General features: G+C 40.4%; 1 protein-coding gene across 2 annotated transcripts in view; it reads left to right on the top strand.

Annotated features, from left to right (window-relative positions):
• The first annotated feature begins 1,618 nt into the window (after positions 1 to 1,618).
• Positions 1,619 to 26,445, top strand: part of NFYC (nuclear transcription factor Y subunit gamma) — a 62,586-nt gene continuing 37,759 nt past the window's right edge. Inside the window, exon 1 of one of the 2 annotated variants that reach the window (XM_068539632.1) lies at positions 1,619 to 1,852. The gene's annotated coding sequence lies outside the window, so the exon portion shown is untranslated. The remainder of the gene's footprint in view (positions 1,853 to 26,445) is intronic. The other variant, XM_068539633.1, reaches the window with a different exon arrangement.

The following is a 26,445-nucleotide window of genomic DNA, read 5'->3' on the forward strand; positions in this document are numbered from 1 at the left end:
TCTTGGACCCTTCCTGGAATTCACATCTGGTAGATCAGTGCTTGAGCAGTACCAGTTGTTAAATATGCTTACTATCACCATTAGCTAATTTCTTCTACTATGTAAATTTTTATTAGTTTAATTCTGAGGGCAACCTGATTTCCACGCTCCGGGAGGGAAACTGACTGCAGCCCCTATATACTGTCAATACTTAATTATAATAATGATAACTAATAATACTAATTTGTGCTGCTTCCTGCACATTTTTCTTCTCTTTCACAAGCACAGAATATGCAATAATTGCTCAATAAATATTTGTAGAAAGACTTACCTAGCTTTTTCCCATTAGCTAAGCTTATCTATCTCAACATACTATTTCTTGAGTCTGTTTTTAATTTTTTACGCCATTTCTCAGGTCTGAAAAATCATTATCACTAACTTCTTTATAACACTTTTGCAATTTACAAAGCACTCTCCCTTATGCGATTTCATTCCATCTCCCCAACGCTCCCAGGAGGTAGGAATTAGATCATTTTACAGATGAAGAAATCGAGACTCAGTGAAGTCAGGTGTCTTATAACTAGTTAGGTTTTGTTCATTCATTCATCAAATATTCATTGAATGCCTGAAGTGAGATTTATTAAAGTTGCAGTTGAAAGCAATTTTCCTGAGTTCAAGTCAAGGGTTTATTCCACTATTCTCAACTACTTTATCACCAGAGTCATAAACTCAAAGGAAGGAAATAATAATAGTGTATTGATTTGATTGTTGGGGACCCCTGCAACACAAGTCTCAGAAAGGCTGTAAGGTCATTTGTAAAATTCAAGGTAACCACCAGCAGGAGCAGTCTCACTTCTCTTTGTGCCTGCAAACGGTCTCACTGTAGATAATTCTACTCAATACATATTTGATGCAGTTATCTACAGGTTTGGGGGCTATTTAAACTGAGTTTCAACACTTACTAGCTGCGGAGCCTTGATCAATTTCACCTTCTTTGCGCTTCAGTTTTATCACCAGTGAAATAAAAATAATGCTGATGCCTTCGACCAAATAGTTGTGGAGATTAAAGCAGTAAAGTATGAAAAAGATATAATGTCCATTGCAGTTTAGTTTCCAATTGTTTTTGAAGAAGTTTTAAACTCTGCATTCAAGTGAGAAAAGCAATGTCCATGTCGACGTAAGGTTACAAGTGACCGCTATTGGGAAGTGCTGCTCTTTATTTTGGAGTATATCATTTTACAGTTTTGGTGCTATAGCCCTTCTTTTACGGTACTGGTAGCTATCATTAAAGGCGCACTTAATTTGGCATTCCCACGTCGCCCTCCAGCCCCCAGCTTTGCTTCCGCCCAAATTAAAATAAAAAACTCACAAAAACTTCATTCCCCTAAAATTCAAAAGCGTGCGCGCCACAGCAGAGGTCCACAAAGGTAGAACGCTCTACGCAGATCACTACTAAACGCCTCCGGATCCCCCAAAGGGGGCGGGGTCAGAAGGTTCTCGCCTCTCATTCCGCCTCACCAAGTCATCGCCCCCTTCTCAATTCTCGCGAGACTTCAAGCAACTAAGCTTCTGCGCATTAAAGACACTGGGAGTCGAAGCGCCAAGGGAGGGGAAGGGGGAGGGGGAGGGAAGGGGGAGGGGGAGGGGGGAGGGGGGGGAAACGGTGCAAACGGCGTGGCCGCCATCTTGTTTGTACCCCCGCTTCGCGCGCGCTCCGTTCTCCGTGACGCACGCTTCCCCCTCCCCTCCGCCGTGCCCAGGTCTCCGCATTGCCCGACTCCGCAGGAGCACGGGGGCGGCTTCTGCTCTTCCTTGGACTTCTAAGCAGAGGCGTGTGAGTGTGCGGGAGCATCCGCGGGAGGAAGAGGGAGAGGTGAGTAGCGGTGGCGGGGGGAGGGGCGGCGCTTCCCGCCTTCGGCGGAGACCTCACTTCCCTCGCGCGGCTGCTGCTGTAGTTCGGTGCGGCCTGCCCGCCGCCATGTTGTGTTCTCGCCGTGCCCGCCGCTGTCGCCGCCGCTGCGCTCTTGGGGTCCGTACGCCTTGTCGGCCCGGCCCGCGGGCTTTCTCCCATTGGCGGAAGGCGACGGAGGGGGGGCTCGCTCGTGATTGGTCGGTGGCGGGGAGGCCGAGGACCTGGCACGTTATTGGTCGCGCTGGCTCTGGCCTAGGGGGTGATGAAGGAGTCGGAGGCTGTAGGGATGCGCGCGTCTGGGGCTCTCTGGCTGCAGGGTGATGACCCCCTACGGCGCAGGCGTGGGGTGGAGGTTGGGGGCGAGCCTAGAAGCCTTAAGGGGGAAGAGTGGGAGATGGTCTGGCCAGTACTTCACGGGTAGCCTGTGCATGGCCGGGAGTGGGAGGCACTCCAGATTCCAGAGGTACCCTCCATGGAACGTGCATGGCCCGGGATAGGGCCGTGCAAGCGCCAAGGGTGCCAGGTTTGGAAAACACTGAAACCCGAGTTACAGGTTGAGAGGATCTTCGAGATCCAGGGGTGCTAGACTTGGAGTGTAACACAGGGAATGACCCTGATGTCCACGGGTGCCAGGTCTGAGGGCATGGTATAGGAGGAGAGGGCATCAGGGCCCTAGAGACATACCCGACGAACAATAGGATCAGATCAGGAATTTTGCTAGGGAGTCCCAGTTTTGAAACACTGAGGTTTTGGTGGAGCCCTGGAGTCCGTAGTTACCAGACCTGGGCGGTGGTGTGAGGAGCAAGTAAACAGGCCCAGACCGAGAGAGGGTTTCTACTGGATGGGTGTGCATGGTCTTAATAACTGAATGCCGAGCCTAGGAGGCACAGCATTAAGTAGTGACAGATCTATAAGAGTGAAAAAGTAGAAGCATTTTTGGAATTTTACGATTTGGGGATTATATTAAGAGAGTAGTTATAGATTATCGGGTCTCAGCACCATGCTGCTAGTTTTGAGGTGTTCTACATGAAGTTTTACTGTTCTAGGAAAGATACCGTTCAGGGCTGAGTTTCCAAGTTTCCAAAGCTGCTCTTCTTAGCAAATATCAGATACTTGGCAATTATTTGTTTGAAAGGATATTGTTAGGTTCCTCTTTAGTGGAAGAGCGCTTGACAGAGATCCTGGATCTTGGCTCATTTATTTCTTTTTATATATGACTAAAAAATGCACCCACCTTCATACACACTTTTTTTTTTTTTTAAATAAGCAGCCGGGAACGAAAATAAGCTCGTGCATAGCTTCTTGCATCTTGTCTTAAGTTAGAGGACTTGTCAACTCTCTGTGGTTCATATTTCAAAAAGCTTTTGTTCTAATTGAGAGTTGTTAGAGTCAGCTTGTTGGGGGTACCTTACTTTTCCATTGAATTGTGGTAACTTGGATTGTTCTACATTTGCTCCTTCCAAGGTTTGGGGATCATGGAAACACATTTGTTAAACCTCTGTGTTTTCCTAATTTGTTTTTCCTTGTCTGTCTTAGGTGGTTCTTTCAGCTTTAGATAGATGTTACACTTCAGTTTTTATACCATTTTCAAGAAACTCCTGTGATTTTCACATTTCTCAGTTTTATGTGAATGCAATTGAATTTTCAAGAGAAAAGGGGAAAGTGGTAGAGGAAGGGAATTGACATTTTGGAGCACATTTAACACATTTCCTGTTAGGTAGGCATTATCATCCCCATGTTGCAGATGAGAAAATTGAAGATCAGAGAGGTTAAGTAGCTTGTCCAGTGTCACTCAGTGGTCGAGCTGGGATTCACATCCAAGTTGCCTGATGTCAAAGCTTGTAGTTTTATCTACTATGTCATGCTATCAACGTAAACCTGACTTGTCAAACTCCCAGGTAGTTTTATATTTCACAGTGGATCATCTTTCTTTGACTTCTGGGTGTTAGGAGTGTATTGAGTGGGGAATTTGAGTAAGAATTTGTATTTATTTGAATAATTACAATAAGAATTTTTGTACTGTTCAAATCACAGAATAGTAACCATATAGATTATAATTTTTTCAACTAGGTATTTAAATTGTATCCCTTGGTTTCTATTGTGAAGGGAGGGATTTACAAAGTAAACTGCTGGAGTTTTTCTGAACCCAGGTAGATAATGGGGAGAATATGTATGGAAAGCTTCAGAATCTGCATCCTTTAAAACCAGGCTTCAGAATGTTGCTGACATAGTCTTTCTATATATGGAAATGATTAATGCCAAGCAGTGAGGAACTACCAAGTGCATAGTGTAAAGAGCTCACTGGGGAGCTTTTTCAAACATCACCAGTTCTTTAGGATGTTTGTCCCCAAATACTGGGACCTATCTAAAAACCTAGTACCTTCTTCAAACTGTGGGGTGATCCTAGGATATGCTTATCCTCAATGATGTGTAAAATTAAAACTGGTTACAACAAAATATTTGCAATTCCAGTTTTGCATGGAAACCTTTAAATAATTCAAGTTTCAAGGGGAGACCAGTGAATTGGAAGTCTTAACTCCTCTGTGTCTTGATATGATTAGGTGAGGGTCTCCTCCCTCATGTTTGTAATTACATTGCAGTGTGGAAGATAGAGTCAAAAGTATGAGGGAAAACAGGGCTTGCCATACATTTTGTACATTGGTCATCTCAGCTTCATTTGGCTTAGTCATTAAGTTAATCAAATATGAAGACTGTTATGGCATCCATAACTTAGTTTCTTTTTTAGCAAATCTGGTCGAGGTTATAAAAACAAGGGTATACATATAAATATCTTTTTTATTCAGCAAGCATTTCTTGGTGGTAGTTCTTCAGCACCAGTGACACTTTCATTCTACATTAGCCCATGTACATTCTACATTAACCCAGGGCCAATTGCTGGGCCTTGTTATTGATATAATTTGGAACTGACCACCCTAGAAATCTTGAACTCCCAGGAGGTCTGAGTAGATCTGAGTTTATACTAAAACCTTGTGAACATCAGCTTTGTCTTCTAAGCAGAAATCATACTAATGCTTTGTACTTTACAGACTGTGTCCATGTCATCTTATTTAATCCTTATAACAAATAATTGTTACTTCATTTGCTTATACATTTTCCGTTGGGCAAAACTGATTCATGGCACTAGAAAAGATTCAAGGTTCCTTATCTCCACTTACGGAGAAGGCAGAGTGAAATGTGGGGCCATGGTAGGTGTCTTTTTGAGGCAGTTTTGAAATTCCCCTTTCTAACTTCTTAGTTCAGAGGTACTGAGCCACTAAAGATATATGAATAAAATTCAGGAATGTCATAGTTACTGCCTTTTATTGAGTGCTTACATTGAACCAGCAAGGGTATAAATATATATATTATCCTCACACAGTATGAGATAGGTACTATTACCACCCTTATTTTTACATATGAGGAAACTGAGGAGTAATTTGCTCAAGGTCACACAGCCAGTCAGTGGCAGAGCCCAGATTCAAACATAAGTCCGTAACTCTTAATTCTTACACAGTTTGTGAAACCCTTACTCTTAAACAGTGTTTTCTCTTTTTAAAAAAAAATTTTTTTTAATTAATTTATTTATTTGGCTGCATTGGGTCTTAGTTGCGGCACACGGGATATTCATTGGGGCATGCAGGATCTTTCGTTGCGGTGCGAGGGCTCTCTAGTTGTGGGCTCTAGAGCCTGTGGGCTTAGCTGCCCCGCAGCATGTGGGATCTTAGTTCCCTGACTAGGGATCTAACCTGCATCCCTAGAAGAAGAAGGCGGATTCTTAACCACTGGACCACCAGGGAAGTCCCTTAAACAGTGTTCTCTTGACACCATAGAATATGATGAGAAAAAGAAAAACTCTTACATCTTAGCTCGGGAAGTGACCTTTGGTTCTTTCAGGCACACCCTTTGTACTGAGGCCCTGAAGAGTGTGATGACCTTGACAAGGTCATTTCTATGTAAGGGCAGAGCCAAGTGTATGCCAGATTACTGGATTCCCAGGCTAGTGCTCATTCCACTGGACAGCATTTCCTGTTGGAAGCATTGACTTGATGGCAGAGGTGACTCTAAGGCACCTTTTTTTTTTTTTAATTTTATTTATTTATTTATTTATGGCTGTGTTGGGTCTTCGTTTCTGTGCGAGGGCTTTCTCTAGTTGCGGCAAGTGGGGGCCACTCTTCATCGCGGTGCGTGGGCCTCTCTTGTTGTGGAGCACAGGCTCCAGACGCGCAGGCTCAGCAATTGTGGCTCACGGGCCTGTGGGATCTTCCCAGACCAGGGTTCGAACCTTTGCCCCTGCACTGGCAGGCAGATTCTCAACCACTGCGCCACCAGGGAAGCCCTAAGGCACCTTTTTTATTTTGACAAGTTTGCCTCATTCACAGGAGGGAGAATAGCAGAGGACATTATTAAGGTCACAAATGACCTCCTTGAGGTTCATTCCAGCCTCAGGCATACAACCTAAGAAGAACATTCCTTAGCCAGCAACTTGTTCTTTTCCATTCTATTTCTTGTGCTTACAGCAAACTGATTGTGAGTTATCTGATGTCTCACAGTCTCTCTTTTCATTTTGTTTATTCAGTTTTGCATGCATGTACTGTGACTAGTTAGGAAGGCTACAAGGTCATTTTAGTATTTTCCCACAGAGACTCAAAGCACCTAACATAATATTAGTAGATTAATTGTAGGAGGAAATGGATTTGAAATACTTTGGCCCAAAAGTGCCTTTGGGAGGGGCCAGTGTAGTTGCTGACCTTGGAGTCAGACCTGGGAAAGAATTCTGTTTCTGTAAGGTGTTTACCCTCCGTGGGGGAGCGGGGTGGTCAGACTCTTAACCTGTCTGAGCCTTGGTTTCTTCCTTTGTAAAGTAATGGTTAATAATACCTATCTTACAGAGTACTTACTGAAAAACGAATACAGTAGCATATGGTAGGTGCCTGTCACTGAATGGACCTTAATAAGTGAGAGAACACATCACTTTCTTTTGAGAATAGCATAAAATCTGCCTGACAGCCAATTAGAGCTTCCTTGATGAGGAGGCTTTGTAATCATCTGCTGTGTTATGTACAGTAAGATTTCTACATGGCGGGGGGTGGGGGGTGGGGGGTGGGGTGGGCGGGGAGCCACTTGACAAGAAAGAAATAGTCTAATTTAGTTGTGCTGTTGTGGTTTAGGAGCTGATTTCTAGTGGACTGCTGTGAGGTCAGTATTACTTATGAATCTGCAAAGTCGTAGGATCATTTGTTTCAGGGTTAGGTTGTTTCCTGATCCCCTCTGTTAATCCCCAGGTGCTGAGTGGTAGTGATTCTGATGAGAAGAAAAAGTCTTCATGTTTGGCAAAGAGCAATGATTATTGAAATCAGAACAACCAGTTTTATCATTTTGTCTGGGAAGGGACTTGCATTATAGTCATTTGAAATTTTTTCTAGTTATAGAAATAGTCAGTTGAAGTAGGACTGTCAGTTTGATTTGTAGTCACCTGGATAACATTTTCTTTGAAGTAAGCAGAAAGACAACATTGTGGAATGGTTCAGGAAAAAAATCTCCCTGCCTGCAGAAATTTTTGCCAGGTTGCAAAATTTACTGCATCCTTCCCACACCTCTCCATGTTTTAGCACTGCTGTACCTGATAGCAGTGAGGTAACCTCTTTACTCATTCTCAACATGGGAGTTGTATTTTCCATTTTGGTTTAAGTTCTTACTTGTCTGCAGATTGCGTTTAAATCTGTTGTACTTTCTTTTATACAGTGAGAGCTTTCTGATGGATAAACTTAGGGTGCAGTTTTTAGAGAGAGGGACTAGTCTAACCTTTGCATTTGAATGTTTCCAGTAGAATAGGTTTAAATTAAAGGTTCAAATCTTCATGTTCAAGGTATATAAGGTGTCCTATTTAAATGAACACCCTTATTTAAAATCAACAGTATATTGTTATTAATCAGGTTCAAGAATTATTCTTAAACGCATTCATGAATATGAGCTAAAATAGTGATCTTGAGCAGTGCTTCAGTAAATGCTTCAGTGACTCATAGGATATGATATTGGAGCATAGAATATTTTATATCTTATCATTGGCTTAAATTTGTTAGAGTTACTGAAGGTTTTCAAAATCCCCTAATTACTGTTAACCCTGTCCTCAGGAGCTGCAGATTTTCCATTATCTATATGAAGTGAGATTCTTTGCCCAGTGTTAAGAAAACGTATCCCCTCACCAGTGGCATGATCTGTCCATTTAAAAGAGAAAAAAGAAAGTACATGCAATCTGAACATTTTTGTCATTTTTAACTGTCTCAAACACTATTATTGTACCCTGAAGGTAAGTAGCTTAGAATTTGCTCATTATCAAATGACAAAGTTGGGGCCTTTTTAAGAAGCAAAGCATACTTGGTTGGCAGTTATTTGAGAGGCAGAGGATTGCTATTTATGGTGATATTTAATGTCATTTTCATTAAAAAGGGAAATGCCATAATGTGTGTAAAACTCCAACCATTTTTGAAGAATAAACTGACCATTCTGACCAGAATAGACTTGCCTGTGGTCTTCCTTTCATTTCACTAAAATTTGTAAGTGGCTTAGAGCAGCATTTCCCAAGCTGTTCCATTGAACATTAGTTCTTATACAATGCTAATAAGTGTCCTCTGGGGATGAAAAAAGGATCCTTGACAAAGTAATGGGCAACGTGAAATGCATTTCTTTTCTGCAGAGTTAGTATTGAGAACGTTTGTGCTCATATCCCTTAACAACCCTTCAAGAGAAAGGATACATTATGCATTGTTTCTCGAACTTATTTGGCCATGGAACCCTGTTTGTGAGAACACCTAGTAAGCATTTCATGTTATGACTGGTGTGGAGTGGAGCCCAGTTGAGCAATTCTGGTGTAGAGAGTTTATGAATAAAAAAATGAATCCTTTTGTATAGGATTCATAGTTTGGCCAATAGTGGGAAGGGACTTTTCTGGGAACATGTAAGATATGTTTCCAAACTAACATAGACTCTTAGGGATGCATGTGATTTCAAAGGCCATCTAGTCCCACTGCAAATAACAGTAATAATAGTAGCAGCCTCCATCTTTTGGAGCATTTGCTGTTCATCAGTCACTGTGTTGTCCTTCTACATGCATTATTAACCACTGGACTCTCTAGAGTAGTTTACCATCCATTGGTCTTCATTTGTGCTTTGGAGAATATAATTTATTTTTAAAAAACAAATAATTCAGAATTTATAATCCACTTATGGTCTCATATATTAGTTTACTTTATTCGTTTATTTATTGAGCAGCCATTTACTGAGCACCAGCACCATGTTCCTTATTCTAACGATGTTATCATTGCTCAGAATGTTTCTGGGACTTCTTTGGGGATTATCTTCAGAACATCTGTCAGATACTTTCAGATATGTGTCAACATACCTTTTTTTAAACCTTGAAGGTGATTTTGATTTGCTAAATAGCTAACAGTTGTTCAGAACCAAGTCAGGTGAAAGATACGGGTCAGAAGTTACAATCTGGCAGCGCTCAATTTTCTTTGATCTGCTTATACGTTTTTTAAAAAATTGGAACAAAATTGAAAATGGAAAGATTTAACATTAAAACAATCTGGTTTCCTTTTTCTTTTTCTTTTTTTTTTTAAAACCAGACAAAATGATGCTATTTATGAAGCCGTTGCAAGGGTTCTGGAAGACATAATGAGGGTAGTGGCACAAGGAATGGGCATAATGGATGTTCTCTGTGATGCTATTTACAATATTTTAAAATTGAAGACATTGAAATTATTCAGTAATATGGAACTGATTAAAAAATTATATCCAGTGGAATATCATTCAATTATTATAAATGATACAGGTCTGTATTTGATAGGGAAAATTATTCACACTATTTAAGTGAGACAAGATTACAAAACAGTTTGTATAGTATTTTTGTATGGTATTATCTAATATTGGGGGGACTAACTCAACCTCACATCTCATTTACATGAGAAAAAAGTGTATAACCCAAAATACTAATGCTGCTTGATTCTGGCTGCTTGGATTAAAGGTGTTCTTAAAAAAAATACCCCAATCCCACTAACTTATAACAACATAAGTGCAAAACAAACTGCTATATACATCCATCTCATCAGCTTAGTATATAATAAGGCACACAACAAATTTAATAGTCAAATGAATATGGCTTCATTTCCCCATCTCAACATATGAGAAGTTCATTTTTCTCTAGAGATTCTCTTCTATGATATTTCCTGGGACCCACAGGTTTGCTTACTAGTCCAAAAGGGTCAGTTAAGGACACCATCAATAAAATGTTCAGGCCGCTGAAGAGCCCAGGTTCTTTGCTGCTCTTTTTGCTTCTGCTGGAATACAGTGTAACCTCCAAGCTCAGGTAATCTGGGGTACTGAGCAAGACCCTGTCCTTGGCAGGAATTGTCATGGTGGTTGAGGCCAACTTCTGCCATAACTCTGGTTCTTTAGTCATTCTTCAGGATGCTATATCAGGAGTTATGCTAGCATCAACTTTTTGTGTCCAGGATCTGGCTTTTGCTTCTTTTATTGAATCTGAAGCTCTTACCGCAGTGGACCAGCATTCTTCCATAGCCCTCATCAGTTGGAGCTCAGTAGTAGCTGCCCCCTACCACCCCCACCATTGGCTGCACCGCATGGCTTGTGGGATCCTTGACCAGGGATCGAACCCAGGGCCCTGGCAGTTAAAGTGCCGAGTCCTAACTACTGGACCACCAGGGAATTCCTCAGTAGCTGCCCCTTTAGATGAGACATGCACTCTCCAGTTTTCATCAGTCCCCACTACTCCCTGTTATTTCACTGACACTATGGCTAAGGTCAGGTGTGATTTATATCTCTGTACTGAGCACTGAGGATATATGTAGATATAAATAAGACACAGTTGCTGCCTTCAAGAAGCCTTCCTCTGGTAATAGAGACATGATAAAAAGTAATTATATGATAGGTGCTATAGTCAAGTGTATATTTAAATATTAATTGAATACCTACCACATGCTAGGTATTAATGCTGAGTGCTTTAACTCACTTAAGCCTCAACACTTCTGTGAGTTGGTGTTATTTTTTCATTTTACATGAAGAAAATGAAATGTTACTTGTTTCATTTTACACATGAAGTGAGCTCAGAGATTAAGTAACTTGGCCTAGGTCATACAGCTAGTAAGTAGGTAATTGTGATTCAAAATCAGTTTTCTGACTAAGCGCATCAGTTCCCACCCTGCCTTCTTTGGGAGCATTAAAGCTTGACCCATGTAACCACATGCACTCGTTTTGTCTCAGGGTGTTTATTAGGGCAAGATGATGCAATTGTCTGGTGTAGAGGGCTGTTGAGATGCAGGACCAGGGAAGAATATGAGTTAGAATCTCAGAGATCCAATGAGGCTCTTAGTCCACAGTAATGACAAGCTAGAGAAAGCTATCCTAAGTGAGAGTGCCAGATGGAAATTCTAGGATAATTTGAGTTATCTTCCCACTAGTGGCTTGAATTCTACTAAGATGACTGTTGATGAGAAATAGGGGTTGAAGTGTTTTTCTTGCAAACTGCCAAGAACTAATAAAAAGTATGCCAAAGACCTTCACAAAGTATCAAGAGACATGTTTGGTTTAATCTGGTACATCAAAAGCAGAGTCAAAGGGTAGGCTTTTGGAACAATAACCAGACTTCAGCCAGGATTGGTGGTGAAAGGCACGGATTTCCAGCATAAAAACTGGGGAAGAGTTTTTAGTAGCAGCTGGGAAGTCCTCCTGTACTGCCCTTTATGGCTCAGGAGTTTCTTTCTGCAGGGTTGCAGGGTATGCTGGAGATAGAAGAGAGACATTGCTTTGTGGTAGCTTTGGGGCCCTAAGGAGCTAGGCCTTTCTGAATCTTAACCGCTGCATAAAACAAGGAATTTGGATTGGATGACCTTTAGTACTTTACATTTTTTTTTCAATGCTTATTCAGACACGGTACAGTATACTTTATATATGCTGGCTCATTTAATCCTTACAGTGGCTCTGTGATATAGATGGTGATAAACATATATTAAGATGAGGAAACTGAGGCTCAGGGTTAGCCCGGTGTCATACAGTTAATAAGTAGAGGAATCAGAATTTGCAACTAGCTCTGCCTGACTTCCAAGTGTTTATTGTTTTGCCGTAGTGACACTAATTAATGATCAGTGATGTGAACATGTTTTCCATATTCCTGTGCCTCCCACCCTTCAAAGGAGCTTCTTTACTTCCTTGCAGCTGACTTGACCCCCAGTGTTGAGGTTAAGAGAGGCCCTAGTGTGAATAAGGCACACAACTGGCCTGTTGGCTTTCTGCCTTCTCTTCCGAGGCTGGTAGCTATTCAGAATCTGTGATCTAAACTTTTCAGAAAAGAACTACAATACCTGTAACTCTGCGAAGCTTCAGGAATCATCCAACAGCGCACCCTGTTAGCATAGCTAAGCTCTTATTTAGATGCCATAGTGAGATTGCCATGCATTTCCTTAATATTTTAATGTAAGGTGTTTTTAATGATTTCGTTGTTTCAAGTCCTTATAAATTATACAAGTGATTTGCTACTGCTTAAATGTTTCTAGTAGTTTAGTAATAAAATTTGTATCAACTTATAGAGTGCTGTTTGTCAGATACTTAGCTAGATCTCTAACCAACATATCAAATTAAACATTAGTCGAATTTGTAATTTTTAAATTAGTGAAGTTGGGTGTAATGATTTATGCTACCTATACATACAGTCAGGCTGTATCTGTGAATGCTGAACTCAGATACAGAGGGCCAGCGATATTAATACCATTTAATATAAGGGACTTGATCATCCTTAGATTTTGGTAAATGCAGGGGTCCTGGAACCAGTTCCCCATAGATAACAATGAAGGACTGTATGTGACACCTGAGATTTTCCTTGGATGTGCCCTGAGGTGCTCCATGTCTTGGTAAGCAGTGTAGTGCCATGGGAAGAGTACCACCCTAAATGGGACCTGAGTTTGACTCCTAGATGAATGGCTAGGGGCCAGTTGCTTAACTTCTCTGCACCTCACTCTTTCTCTAAGAGAAGTTAATATGGCAAAGTGATTGGAGAGTCTGCCTTGCTTCTATTTCAGGGACCTGCTGGATCTCTGCGTATGCCTATAATGACCGCTCATGTAAGATCAACCAGGGTTTTTTCTAGAAAAGGTCTCATCTACCTGGCAAAACAGTTATGTTGTTTAGTCCTGGGATACTTTGCTTTGATGAGAGGAAGCAGATATAAGGAGATTGTTAAAGGCCTCAGGTGATAGTGAGATGTTTCTATTTGAATATTAAAAAATACATATATTAACTGATTTTCACCATATTAGGAGGCTCCTCTTAAAACCTGAACAGTTGGGCCCACAGTCCATAAACAAGTCTTTGACTGCCACTGGTTAAACTTCAGCACCCCAGAATGTCTTCAGTAACCACGATACTTATAATCTCTCTTGAGATCACCCCTGCTGCTTATTCTTGAAAATGTGGTAGAAAAGTTTATCTTCTATGATATCAAAACTCTGTTATATTAAAAGCTAATCAGCAACATTTTATAACCACTCTAAATAAATTAGTTAATCTGTCAAACTATATTGTGTTTTAAACAGTATATTCACTGATGTTCACTCATCTTTGCCAATTTTTTTTCCCCTTTATCATTATATTTCCCTCTTGGGTTCCTGGTAGACTTTTTGAAAATGCCACTGTCCCTGTCACTAACTTCATACATTATCCCAGAATTTTCCTATTTAGATTAGTTTGTATTTCAAAATAAAGTGATTTATTACACATCGTGGTACTAATGTGTGCTTTTAAAATTACCATGGACATAATGATAGATGCCTTTTTGGAAATCTTGCAAACTATTGTATGACCATTGATATCACTCTTCGTTACTTTAAAGAAGCTGTATTTTCTTTGGTGACATTGGATTTAGCCCACCCAGTTTTCTTTTTCTTCTTCTGTTAATGCTTAACAGAAAACTGAAGATAGTTAAGTCACAACTTTCCGACCTTGTGCACATTGCTTCTCTGGTTTACTGCCATAGGATACTGTAGCAGTATCTTACAGACATCTCTGATGGCCAATCAGCAGCAGTTAAATTACCTTAAATTTTTTAAATGGAACTCTGACAGCCAATAAGAAATCCTTTGGGTGGGAACTGTAACAACCCTGTCGCATGATTTTAAGAACAATTCTAAATTTTCAGTATCTTCTGTTTTGGAAGCACATGTGGCCCTAGTGCATCTGCTGTGTGCATTTGCCAGGCATTTTGAAGCCTTAAGTTCCTCGTAGTTTGAAGTCTGGATCTGACCCCTGTTCTGCTGCTCAAGGTAACTTTAAAACAGGAAGTGTACGAAGGAGGTAACTGATGACGTGAACAGCCAATCATGGTTTTGTGTTCTTAGCTGATAAAGCAGCTCAGCCAATAGGACCACTCTGGAGGCAAGGTTTGGTGTCAAATAGCATGCTAGATTGAATGCCTTTGACTGTTAAAGTGGAAGGAGGCTGCAGGGCTTCTTTGGAGCCTCGGAGTTTTTCACTGAGGCAGGGGTCAGCTGAAAGACAAAGAAAAATGGCGAATAGTTTGCTGGGGGGTGGGGGGACAGCTGTTCGGGTTTTCACTGGAGTGGACATTCCAGACTCAGGTTTCTGCATCTCCTGCTGCCTTTTGTTTCCTCCGTCCTTTTTTGGGGGGGGAGGGATAGGAGTGACTTAAATTCTCCCTGTCCGAGGAGATATAAATAACTACATGTAAAATTAATGCAGTTCCCGGTAAGTTTAATTCTTTGTTTTGTGTTAAAATGGTAGAAACTGTTTAGCTTCAGAGAGTGTAGACAAGTTGCACTGTTTCAGAAAATGGCCACTTTACATTCCATGCATACCTTTTGGTGCACCTAGAATACCTTGCTCTGTTTAGATTTTGCATGCCCTTCAACTAGGATTTCTTTTCCTAGTTGAGTATTGACTAGAGCACGTACATGAAGAAAGGCTAATCATTTTTCAGGGGCACACAGAAGCAAAGCACTTTCTCTTTGCATTCGGTAAACTTATCTGTTTTCCAAATAATTTTCCTTTGTTCAAGTGCACTGAAGCTTTCCTACAGAATAAGCTGAGTTGTTGTAAGACTTTTTCTGTTTCCATGCACTTTGTTGACATTTGTGTTTTCAGAGGTGGAAGCAACACCATTGCTGTTCTAAATTCGTGTGAAAATATGATTTGCACTGATGCAGGTTCTAATGGTAAAGGCCCACATGCCAGTATGAAATTCTCCCATAACTTTCTTGATTTACCTGTCTGCTTCTAGATTCTAATAAGTACCGATTAATTAACAATCTTTGTTTTAAAATGCACATTTTAGCTTATAATGCTGGTTAGAAACATCTCCGCTATATTGGCAGTGACAAGAGCAGATCTTTTTCTGCCAGTTTCACACATTTTGTCAGGTGTTGATCTGGTTCCTTTAAATGATGGGAGCAAAATGCTTTTCATTTTCTATATGATATCTTTAAAATCCTAATTTACCTGCAGTTTGTGAATAGGAAAGTTAAGAGTACAGGCACCCTGTCTTTTGCCCTTGGTATTTTTTTTTCCCTCTTTAGGGATATGAAACTAATGTAGGTTGCTGGCTAATCGGTAACCAGCCTATTCTTGTGAATAGTGAAATCTTCCATGCCGTGTACTAAGATCTATAATACACTTGATTTGAAAAAGCAGTTCTTTGTTTTCTTTTTATTTGCAAATATGGAATGAAGGTCATTGGAACATTCCTGCAGCAGACTCAGCATGGAGCAGTGAACTGGCGGCACTCAGCCTTCGGGTAGGGAAGAGGAGCAGGCCCTGTTAGGGGAGAAGTTTGGAGGGTGTTGGTTTGCCTTCCCCTTGAGTAAAGGATTTACCTGAGAGGATCGATAGGGGTTTAGATTTGGGGCTCTTGGAATTGGAGTGGTGTAGCAGTCAAAGCTGCTAGATGCAGGCCTCTGTCGTTGCTCGCAAAAGTGACCTTGAAAAACTGCCGAGGAGTTGAAAGATTGAAGGACAAAGTTTGTTTATGCAGATTTGGACTGAAAAGCTGTATTTAAGATGAAAAGAAGCTGTACTTCTGATGTTCAAGTCCAGTGGTTAGTAGGAATATGTTATAGATTCAAGTTAGGAGTTTTCAAGCAATAAGACAATGGGGCTGTATTCATTCTCTCCCACTCTTCTTCATTCCCTCCCCCCAGCAAAAAAAATTTAAATCCTTTTGGTATGATAGTTGAGTGAACTGCCTAACAGATTCAGAATTCCTTGCATGCTACCTTGTCTTCTGTGTAATCTAGAGGGTTCTTAGTGAAGAATGGTATTTCAGGAGTTCAAGGTAGTTATGTTTGTGAAACTTCTTTCGGGAAATTGGAATGCTTATGGTAAGAAAACAGTCATTCTGAAAAAAAAAAAAAAAAAAGACAACGGTCATTCTGGGAAGTTAAGTCCTAAGAGAAAGGCATATGTGTTAAAGATTACGTTTTAACAGTTAATTATTTTACCTTAAATTTATTGTTTACAAGTCATTGATCTATATGTTACCGGTTACTCCAGTTTTTAATAATGGGATTTAAAAAACAGTTGTAGATACTGAATGAGCCTATTGGCCCTGGGAGAAGGCCTGGAGCGGGGGAGGCAGAAGGTAAATGGCTCACAGAATGAGGCCTAGATAAAACTCTTTAAATTAAGAACTTTGTGGATTTAGCTTCTTGGAAAGATACGTAGCTACTGCCTCTAGTCTGGGTTGTTAACCTTCTTAGGGTCATGGACTCTGAGAATCTGCCCTACAACCTGGGAAAGTGCACATAGGCATGCCTATGCAGAGCCCCTGGTGACTAAGATATTTTCCAGTATATGTTGAATGGTGTTAATATGATCTCCTCATTTAACACTTTAGCCAAATAAATGTTTCCCAGAGAAATGAAGAAAACTCTACTTCCATAAGGAGCAAAGACCTACAGCTAACTATAACTTAGGCTGGAGGGTGGGTGCGTGTGTTGGCGGGGGAGACTTAGATGGGGTCTGAGATTTGGGCATTTATTTACTCTGATTACATTATTTGAGGCAGCATTGTGCAGTAGCAAAAGCAGGAGACCTGTGTTCAGCTATCACCAGCTTTGTGAGCTTGGGCAAGTCAGCCATTTAGTGTCAGCTTCCTCACATGTAAAAATGGAACCTAAAAATAGCACCTTTCTATTTAGTGGTGAGTCTCAAATGAGATCATGTATGTCAAAGTGCTTTGCAAGTTGTGAAGTACTGCATTAACGTTAGCTGTTACTAGTCTAAACTAGGGGTTAAATGCTTATGGAGTTAGGTGTGACATCAAAGAGAAAATGCCATTATTTTAATATGTTTACAAAAGAGTTCGTTTAAACCTGGTACATCTCTTTTTAATCTGGTTTCACATACCTTCACCTGCATATACCTGTTTATGCTGACAGGACCCTATGTAATGCAGACATTGAGACCATCAAACATTCCTTTACCAAGATTACTATGGAAGAATTTTAACCCTTCTGTCAAAAATTAAGGGCCTCTTAGAACAAGATGAAATGAGAACACTGATATTTTTAAAACCCTTGTTAGATTTAGGAACCTCCCAGAATAAAAACTGGGAACCTGTTCTGATTGGATACTAAGATTTGCAATATAATGCAGGTAGGTTGTGATATTTTCAGATGTTTACCAAGCAGGGGTTAACATTTTTAGTTTGTGTACCAAATGTTTATAAAGTAAACGGGAGCCACTTTTTGTTTGCTTTGTGGTCATATGATCTCCTTTCTGTCAGTTTTCAAACTTGGGAGGTAGTTTTAGCTTGCAAAGTAGTAGTAAGCTAGTAAATGTTGGGATGAAGACTTTAAAAAAAAATACTTGGTCTCATCAAAATATAAATGCGGGAATGAATTTCTTACAGTTGATACCTATTGTGAGATACATTTCCAGGGTAAATGGCAGGAACCCATGGGGGTTTCTTTCTCACCCATTTTACATGCCTGGTGTCATCTATTTTTAGGGTTCCCCCACCCCCACTGGGGGTGGTGGTAGTGGATATTTTGTGATCTATTTGATTTCCTGTCCTATTAAGTAATTTCCTCTCAGGCATGGTCAGTCAGCATTGATGTCTGCCTCCTTTCTGTGCATTGAAAGAATCATAAGAAGATGGAATAAGGTTTGGCAAAATTGGCATTGACCTCTGCAAATAAAATTCTAGTTCAGGGATGTGTATGTTTGAAAACAGCAGTCATGGTCACTGGGAACTTTTTGTTCCTAAAACAAGATGGGGGTCTCCTTTTAAAGAAGCTATATACTTTTGTGGAGGCTCCAGTAACCCAAAAAGCATTTTTAAAGCTAATCATTTATACATGGTCTTCTTCGTGAAAGAAGTTATTTTTGCCTATCCCTATTCCCAATAAAATATGCATACAGAGTTTATATAGTCTTAAGTTAGCCTAATGGAAATTATTTAGGGATCTAGCCTAGTTCCCTTGTTGTAAAGTGGGGAAGTTGAGGCCCAGAGAGGTTAGTTGTCTCAGTCTTTCGGCTTTTTAATGACTGGCCTTTTTAGTGGCTGGTCAGAGATTCAACTCCTGCTTAGTTCATTCTATGTTTCTTTTATTCCTCTAGGCTGTGTTTATTTCTTATTTTTCATATTTGTCTTCCTTTTTGGTACATCTGTACAGGTTTGCTCTTTGAACACAGAAGGAACAGAGAGAAAGTGGGCCATGGAAGAGGTTCAGAAGTCTTCATGTGGAGTCTGGTGGTTAGAAAGTCTTCTGTGGCAGCAGACTTACTGTCCCTTTTGGGATCTGAAGATCTCTTGCCTCAGCCCGTTGCTTATTCAGAAAGCTGAGAATAAGCTAGGAAGCTAATGGTACCCACCTGGCTAAGCTGTCCCAGAGAGCTGGGCCACTTATATGCATTACAAGGAAGTAAACTAAGGTACACAAATACAACACCTGCATGCCAGTTAGTCTTGTTGTTGTTGTTAACACACCTCAAGAACAAGCTAATTCCCAAACAAGTTAGGGCCTGCTTCTTCGAGTGTGTCCTTAAAGCCAACCTGTATTTAATAAACAGAGATCCCAGGATCATTTTAAGGATTTGACAAGACTGAAATAGAAATCATTGTCTGTATACTCCCAAAATAATATTTTAACTATGCTAACTTTAATCTTTACTACCAGCAAAGTAGTATTATGTATCTGCACGTGTGTGTGTTTGGGTAGTTGTAGGTTTCATTTTTGTTCTTATTTTGCATATTCTCTGGTAGAGCATAATCTACTTGAAATTTTTAAATTTTTCCCTTAAAGCCAGACTCCACTGTTCAGTAATTGACCAAAAGTTTTTCTCTAAGAGTATTTACTATAAATTAAATTACAGTTCTACATCCTGCAGTGAAAAAGGGCAGTTGAAGGATAAGAAATGAAGGTAAATTCTAGTGTAAAGGCAGAACTAAAGGAAAAAAAAAACCTTGTAAATGTTTAACTTTAAAGTGGCATAACATAGCTTGTGACCTTGTGTTCCTTAGTTCAGAGTAAGAAGGGAGACTAAAATAACCACAGCAAACAGCAGTGCTGATTCACTTGGTTATCCTTTTTTCTTGGGGGTACTGTCATTTTGGTCTGTCTCCATAGTTTCAATTACATAGAAAACTAAAGAGAAGACCCTCTTGACTGGAAGTATCCAGACACAATGAATTTTTCTTTTATCTACCTAAGCTATATAGTTCTTACCATTGAGAAAATACTAAAGTTGGATGCTTTATAGTTCTTTCACTAATTCACCTGCATGCATGTCTCATTTATGTGGAGATTTTAAAAATGTATACAAATAAAATTTTACTACAGGATCTAACAATCTGATAGGGGAGACAGGTGATGTATATCAAGTATATGAAACATATGGAAAGTACAAGCAAAGGACACAGAATTCAGAGGAGGGGAGACCTTTTCTTCTGGCTTAGGAATGAAGGAAGGCAGTTAACTGGGTGTTGGACTCAGGGAGGTAGGCACATGGGCACTTCAGGCATGGGGAACAGAAGGAGGAAGGTCATGATTCAGAAAGTGTAGTGTGGGCTGAAGAGAGCAGTAAATGGTCTAGTCTGCTTAGAACATACGGATATGAGTTAGGGACAGGAAGGAGTGGCAAAAGAAAGAAGTCTGAAGAAGTAAGTTGGGGTCAGATATTGGAGGGCCTTGACTGCCAGGCTAAGAAATTTGAACTGTCTCTGCTTGATAATGGGAAACCATTGGAGATTTTGGGTAATAGGTTGATGTGGCATTATCAGAGCTGTGCTTTTATAAGATTTATTAAGCATCATTATGTAGAAATGAGTAGAGGACAGTAGAAACAGTGAACATTATGCATTGAGTTCACATACTAGGTTCACAATCCTTAGGATTATTATGAGGGTTAAAAGAGATAGCAGTGTAAAAGGCTTAGAACCATACTTGGCACACAGTCCTAAATGAATAGCATTAGCTATTACCGTCATCTTTATTATTACATGGAAGTGATGAGAACCTGAACAGAGATAGTGGCAATGTGAAGAAAGGTCAGGAGATGGACACTGTTATTACAAAGTTTAGCAGTTGATTAGAATTGAACAGAGTCTAGGATGACTCAGATTTCAAGCCTGGGAAACTGGAGGATAGAAACAGAAAAGTTAGAAGGAGCAGGTTTGGGGAAAGAAGATAGATGTAATTTTAGACAAAAGGAGTTTGAGTTCTGGGTGGCTTTCCAGTTGGAGATGTTTAGCAAGCAGGACTGGAGCTTTGGAGAAGTACCAGAATTGGTAACATATGTTTGGAATTTAAGCTCATAAAGATCATAGCTGAACCTGGAGAATGGATGGGAGAATCAAGGGAGAAGGTGGGCAGAGGACCAGAAGAATAAAGCTTCTTGTTAATGATGGAAACGCAAAAAAGTTTGGCCCCTGAAGTTGAGACATCTAGAAATGGGCATGGCGGAGTCCTCTAGGTCTGTGTTCTCTAAGCTGTTTTGGTTGTGCACCCCTATTATCTGAGTGTGCAGCTGTCATATATGAGTTAGTATTCTTTACTCTAAAAAGTCACTTGTTCTGTTTTGGAATGTTAATTTAGTTAAAACTAGAGAATATCTATATCTTCCCTTATCTAGGGAAACATAACAAAGTGAAGGTATCGCTACCAGCCCACATTTTCCTCTGAATACTTAGAGTATCCGTGCGTGATACACGATCTTGTCACAAGTTAAACTGAGCGAGGATATCAGTATCAGCCCATAGGTTAAATATTCAGAAAGCTAATACTAACACATTTTCTGTGTGTGCCTTGATATGAAAAAGATTAGAACTACTGCCCTACGATCTGGCCTTCACTTTTTCTGAAGAAGTACAAGTATTTCCTTGAAATGTTATGCATTAGCTCCTTGAGATTAGTTATGTGTATGTTTATGTCTGTGTGTGTGCATGCATAACCTCAAGCTTTCTTGTTTAAGCTCTAAGTATACACCCACATCTCCATCCAATGCAAAGACTTTTTTTTTTCCTGAGTTGCATCAGGCTTAATCTTACTGGTGTTAGCTTTGTAAAGTCTTAAATGACAGCATTCTGCATGAAGCCAGCCATAAATACACAAGTAGGAATTTGGCAACATTTACTTAGCAAGTAATTTATATACACATGGTCATGATAACACTGAAGAGCAGCACACACAGTAAATTACCAGGAATAGGATAGCCTCATCTGTAGGATTTAGCAGATTTCTAGGCTAGGTATGTTGTAATTATCCTCAGTCTAAAATAAAGGCAATAAGAAACTTTTCACTAGAGAAACAGTGGTAAATTTCCAGCCATCTTACTTGGTTATTTGTATCTTGAACTCCATGATTATTTCTCTCCTGGTAATTAATTGGCCAAATGCCCATGAAACTACCCTTGAGGGTAGCTAAGCAATGTAATGTGTTTGTATGAAACATAGTACTTTGCAGTTAATGGAGTGATTTTTAAAGTTTTTGTCAAACAAGATAGGTGAACACAACCCTCTTTTCAGAACAAAACATAGTGCAAATAGATTATATACTAGTATGAGTACTACCAGTATGTTGGGAAATTGTCTTGTGTTAATCATAAATTCACTAAGGTCAGATAACTAGTTGAAGGATTTCCAAATAGATATGAGGTTAGAATTGTGTTAGGTGTTCTATAGTGTTCTTTTCTTCCTTCCTCCTTTCTTTCTTCGTTGGGTCTTCGTTGCTGTGTGCAGGCTTTCTGTAGTTGCAGTGAGCGGGGGCTACTCTTCGTTACGGAGCACGGGCTTCTCATTGCGGTGGCTTCTCTGTTGCGGAGGGCGGGCTCTAGGCGTGCAGGCTTCAGTAGTTGTGGCATGTGGGCTCAGTAGTTGTGGCACACGGGCTTAGTTGCTCCGTGGCATGTGGGATCTTCCCGGACCAGGGCTCGAACCCGTGTCCCCTGCATTGGCAGGCGGATTCTTAACCACTGCACCACCAGGGAAACCTATAGTGTTCTTTAGCTGTGCAAATCTATACTTTGTGGTATGTATTGGGCACCTCTTGTATTTGAGTTCTTATCTTGAACCACAGAGATTGATATTTTTAGATGAGTCATGGTGTTTGTAAATAATCAGTTGCTTTGTTTTTCTTAGCTGTGATTTATAATCTTAGTTTTATCCCTAGTAAGGTAGTTGGAACAGGGATTTTGATTCTGAGAGTAACGGCTGCATAAACAGAATAACATCGTCACCATGTTCACAGTGTTGCAAAGGCTGTAATTTTGAAACACTGCATAGAATTTAACCAGATGATTCCTCCTATAAGTGTGCAGCTATGAAAACAGCTCCAGTAAGGGGGGCTAGGCTAAGGCTATTCCTCTGAACTATAGTGAAAAGATAGAGTGACTTCTCATCACCAGGCCCCCAGAGAGTGAACTTGATCTACTGGACCTTTTTATCTCTCCTCTTGGTTGGTGACCAGATATCCCCAAGTCCCAGTCCTTGTGGGCAACTGCAGCTTTAACAAGCTTGAAAAACTTAAGCTTTCCACTTCGAAATGTGTAAGAATCTGACATCTTGGCATTTTGGAGTACTTTATTTATTTACCTATCTATCTGTCTATCTATCTATGGTGGCATTGGGTCTTCGTTGCTGCATGCTGGCTTTCTCTAGTTGTGGTGAGCGGGAGCTGCTCTTCCTTGTGGTGCGTGGGCTTCTCATTGCAGTGGCTTTTCTTGTTGTGGAACACGGGCTCTAGGCACTTGGGCTTCAGTAGCTGTGGCACGCAGGCTCAGTAGTTGTGGCTCGCAGGCTCTAGAGCACAGGCTCTGTGGTTGTGGCGCACGGGCTTAGTTGCTCCGCAGCATGTGGGATCTTCCCGGACCAGAGATCAAACCCATGTCCCCTGCATTGGCAGGCAGATGCTTAACCACTGTGCCACCAGGGAAGTCCCTTGAGTACTTTTTTCCAGGAGAATGATCAGGAAAACTAAAGATAAAAGGCTTGATGGATTTATGTTCCAGGCTGAGAAGATCCACAGGTTCTTAAATTCTCAGTCCTCTACTGAGTTATCAATTCTAAAGAGGGAAGAGAACATGCCGTGAAAGAGCACAAAACTGAGAATAAGGGCATATGGGTTGTGGTTCTGGCTCTGGCATATACTTGCCCTGTAACCTAAGGCAAGTCCCTCAGTCTACCTGGATAAATTATCTTTATCTGTCAGATGGGAATATTAGTACCTGTGTTGTGTTTGTAGTGAAAAACAAATGAGATAATGTAAAGAAAGCTACTTTCCAAAGTGTAAAGCATGTACAAACGCAAGGGATTAGCATAACCATCTCAGTTGCTTTGCATTCTTTGAAGTGATCTTTACATTCTCTGTTCCTGACAGCTGTATACACGGAGGTGGGAGATTTAGAGTTTGGTTGACTTGGAGGATTTGTTTATTCTCATGCCCTTTCTTGCTTGCTTTCTTTTAACTTTTAAATCAATGCTAAAAGACACTAAGCAGAGGGGAGAATTCAGTGTGTCTGTGAATCAGCAGAATCCATACAGCCAAGTCAATACAGCCAGGCTCTTACTGACACTCTTATAACACCCTCCAGGTTTTTAATCGAGAATTCTCCAGTATTTAGATGGATTAACTCACCAGCACAATATTCCATTTTCCAGTGGAGTCTATGATTAGATAATTATGTACATTTCTGCTACATTTTCTAAAGTAGAACGGATTTCTCCCCATCCCCACTCTTTTTTGACTTTTCCATTGTATTACTACCAAAGGTCATTGCACAGCTGAGCTCAGGTACTTGAGAAGGGGTTTCCCCGTATGCACATTTCAAAGAAAAGAACCCAGAGTAAAGTCAAAGATACTTGGGGTCTTGAAGTAGTTCTTGAGGAGCTTGTATTTGTTTATTCAGTATATGTGTCCTATTCATAGGTGCTACTGACTGTCCCCACTGTGTGCAAGGCATGTTTCCCTTGAGGATGTGTCAGAAACAAAGACAGTTACATAAGAACTGGGGAGAAAATAGGAGCATGGAAATTTTAGGCTTAAGAAATAATGTGCCTAATAATAATAATATTCAATATACGTCTGAAGAAAGTGAATATGGTAATTGTAGAAATAGATTTTATTGGGTGCCAGGAATGGTTTCTTGGGGAGAAAAAAGTTTAGTGGTCACTGGGTATATTTATTTCTTATAGTTGTGCATACTGTGAGAGCAAGCTTCTTATCAGTGCTAGTCCCAAAAAACTTTAAAAAGTTGGTTTCAATCCATGAGATAGTCTCAAAAATTACTGCTTTCAGAATATATTCCCTTTACTCCAAGATCTTGGATGGAGATAGAAGCAGCCAGAGCTCTCTTCAGAGCTCAGTGTTCTGTTGAATTTTTTTCTTGGTTGGTGGGGCCAGATGGGGTAGGATGCTGCCTAGACTTCAGGTCTCCTCTGCCTTCCTTCTGCAAGACAAAACAGCCACATACTTTCAGCTTACAGAAGTCTGAGGTGTACAAGGAGACATGTTCTAAGAATTTTTATATTTTTGGATTTGTCTAGAAGGAGAGCCTGTATGGCTACTGATCATTGACATTCCCAAGGATTTAAGTTAAGAGCACTCCTAGTCATTTCCATCTTGAATTCTTTATTTGGAACTAGTACATTCATTCTAAATTTAATAGTTTAAAGGGCTTTAAAAATTATTTTATGCTTATAAAAGAGATGGAAGAAGATTTCTCACTGCATTTGTTTCCATGCATCTGATGCAAGACTCTTAGGACACATGTTAAAAATAAAGTAAGTAGTCTAAATTAGAGAGAGAAAGAAGCAAATTGGGTTACTTGTTACAGTACGTGAGGGAGATTTGTCTTTGGGCTTGGTACTGTGTTTGAGACTGTTCAGGCCAGGAGTAGATGTCTTATCTAGCTCTGAGCAGTGATTTTGATATGCCATCTGGCATTTATATGATGCTTGGTATTTTTCAAGGCCTTCTAACGTGTCTTTCCCATTTGTGTGCTGCAGCTGCCCTGTGAGGTGAAAGAGGCCTCAAGAAGTTAAGTGACAAGTTAGTAGCCAGAGAGCAAGAACCTCCAGGTCCAATACATTTTATTTATGTATTTACCCTGTACTTTACTGCCCCCCACTGTTTGCTGCTGAGTATTCATAGGTGCTACTGACTGTCCTAGAGACAAGCAAGAGGGAAGGATAAAATAGAAAAGAGAGTGATGGAGCAAGGAGAGAGACAACAGAGAAATAAGAGAAGGATGTTTATATGATAGGAGATAGCAGTGCCATTAGCACCTCTGTGATTGCCACAGAGATTTTGTGAGCAAGTGGATAAAAATGATCTTTTGGGTTGAGGATTTGAGTCAGTGATCCAAGCCGACTGCTCATCTCCCTGGACAGTTTGAATATACACATACCTTAAAGCAACAAAAAGTGAGAATGAACAAGCTGTACTAAATCAAGAACAGAATTTTAGAGCTTTTGTATTTCCAGCTGCACCATTTACTATATTGTGACCTTGAGCAGGTGACGTAAGATACCCAATCCTCGGCTTTCTTATCTGTAAAATTGGAATGATACTGATATCTTTGGCACTGAGCTGAGTGAAGACCAATTGAGGGTAAAACTCTAAAGCTTTTAAGTTGGCATCTTTGAAACATTCTTCAGAATCACACTTTTCACCTCTCCTGGGCATACATTAACACAGGATCCTGCTAGAAGCTGGGCAAAAGATTGTTCTTAGAGTTTCTGAGTCTCAGAGGGGATCCAGTAAGCAAAATGGCTCTTTGTTTTAGATTACGTTTTAGCTCAGACTACAGGCACTATTCTTTCTCCAGCTCATGTTAGAATTCTCTTTGAGGCTCAGGGTCTGAAAACCCAGTTACGTACTTGTCATTCTTCCTTCAAGAATTTATTTACTTTCATCAGGTTGGAGTGTCAGAGAGATTAACAAATATTTCTGTAGGGTAGAGAGGGCTGGCCTAGTTTACTCCTAATGGAGGTTGAACAGGTGAGGAAGCAATGTAACAGCTGTGTGATCTAGGGC

Source organism: Eschrichtius robustus, chromosome 3 (genome assembly GCF_028021215.1).
Source record: "Eschrichtius robustus isolate mEscRob2 chromosome 3, mEscRob2.pri, whole genome shotgun sequence".
Taxonomy (NCBI): Eukaryota; Metazoa; Chordata; class Mammalia; order Artiodactyla; family Eschrichtiidae; genus Eschrichtius; species Eschrichtius robustus.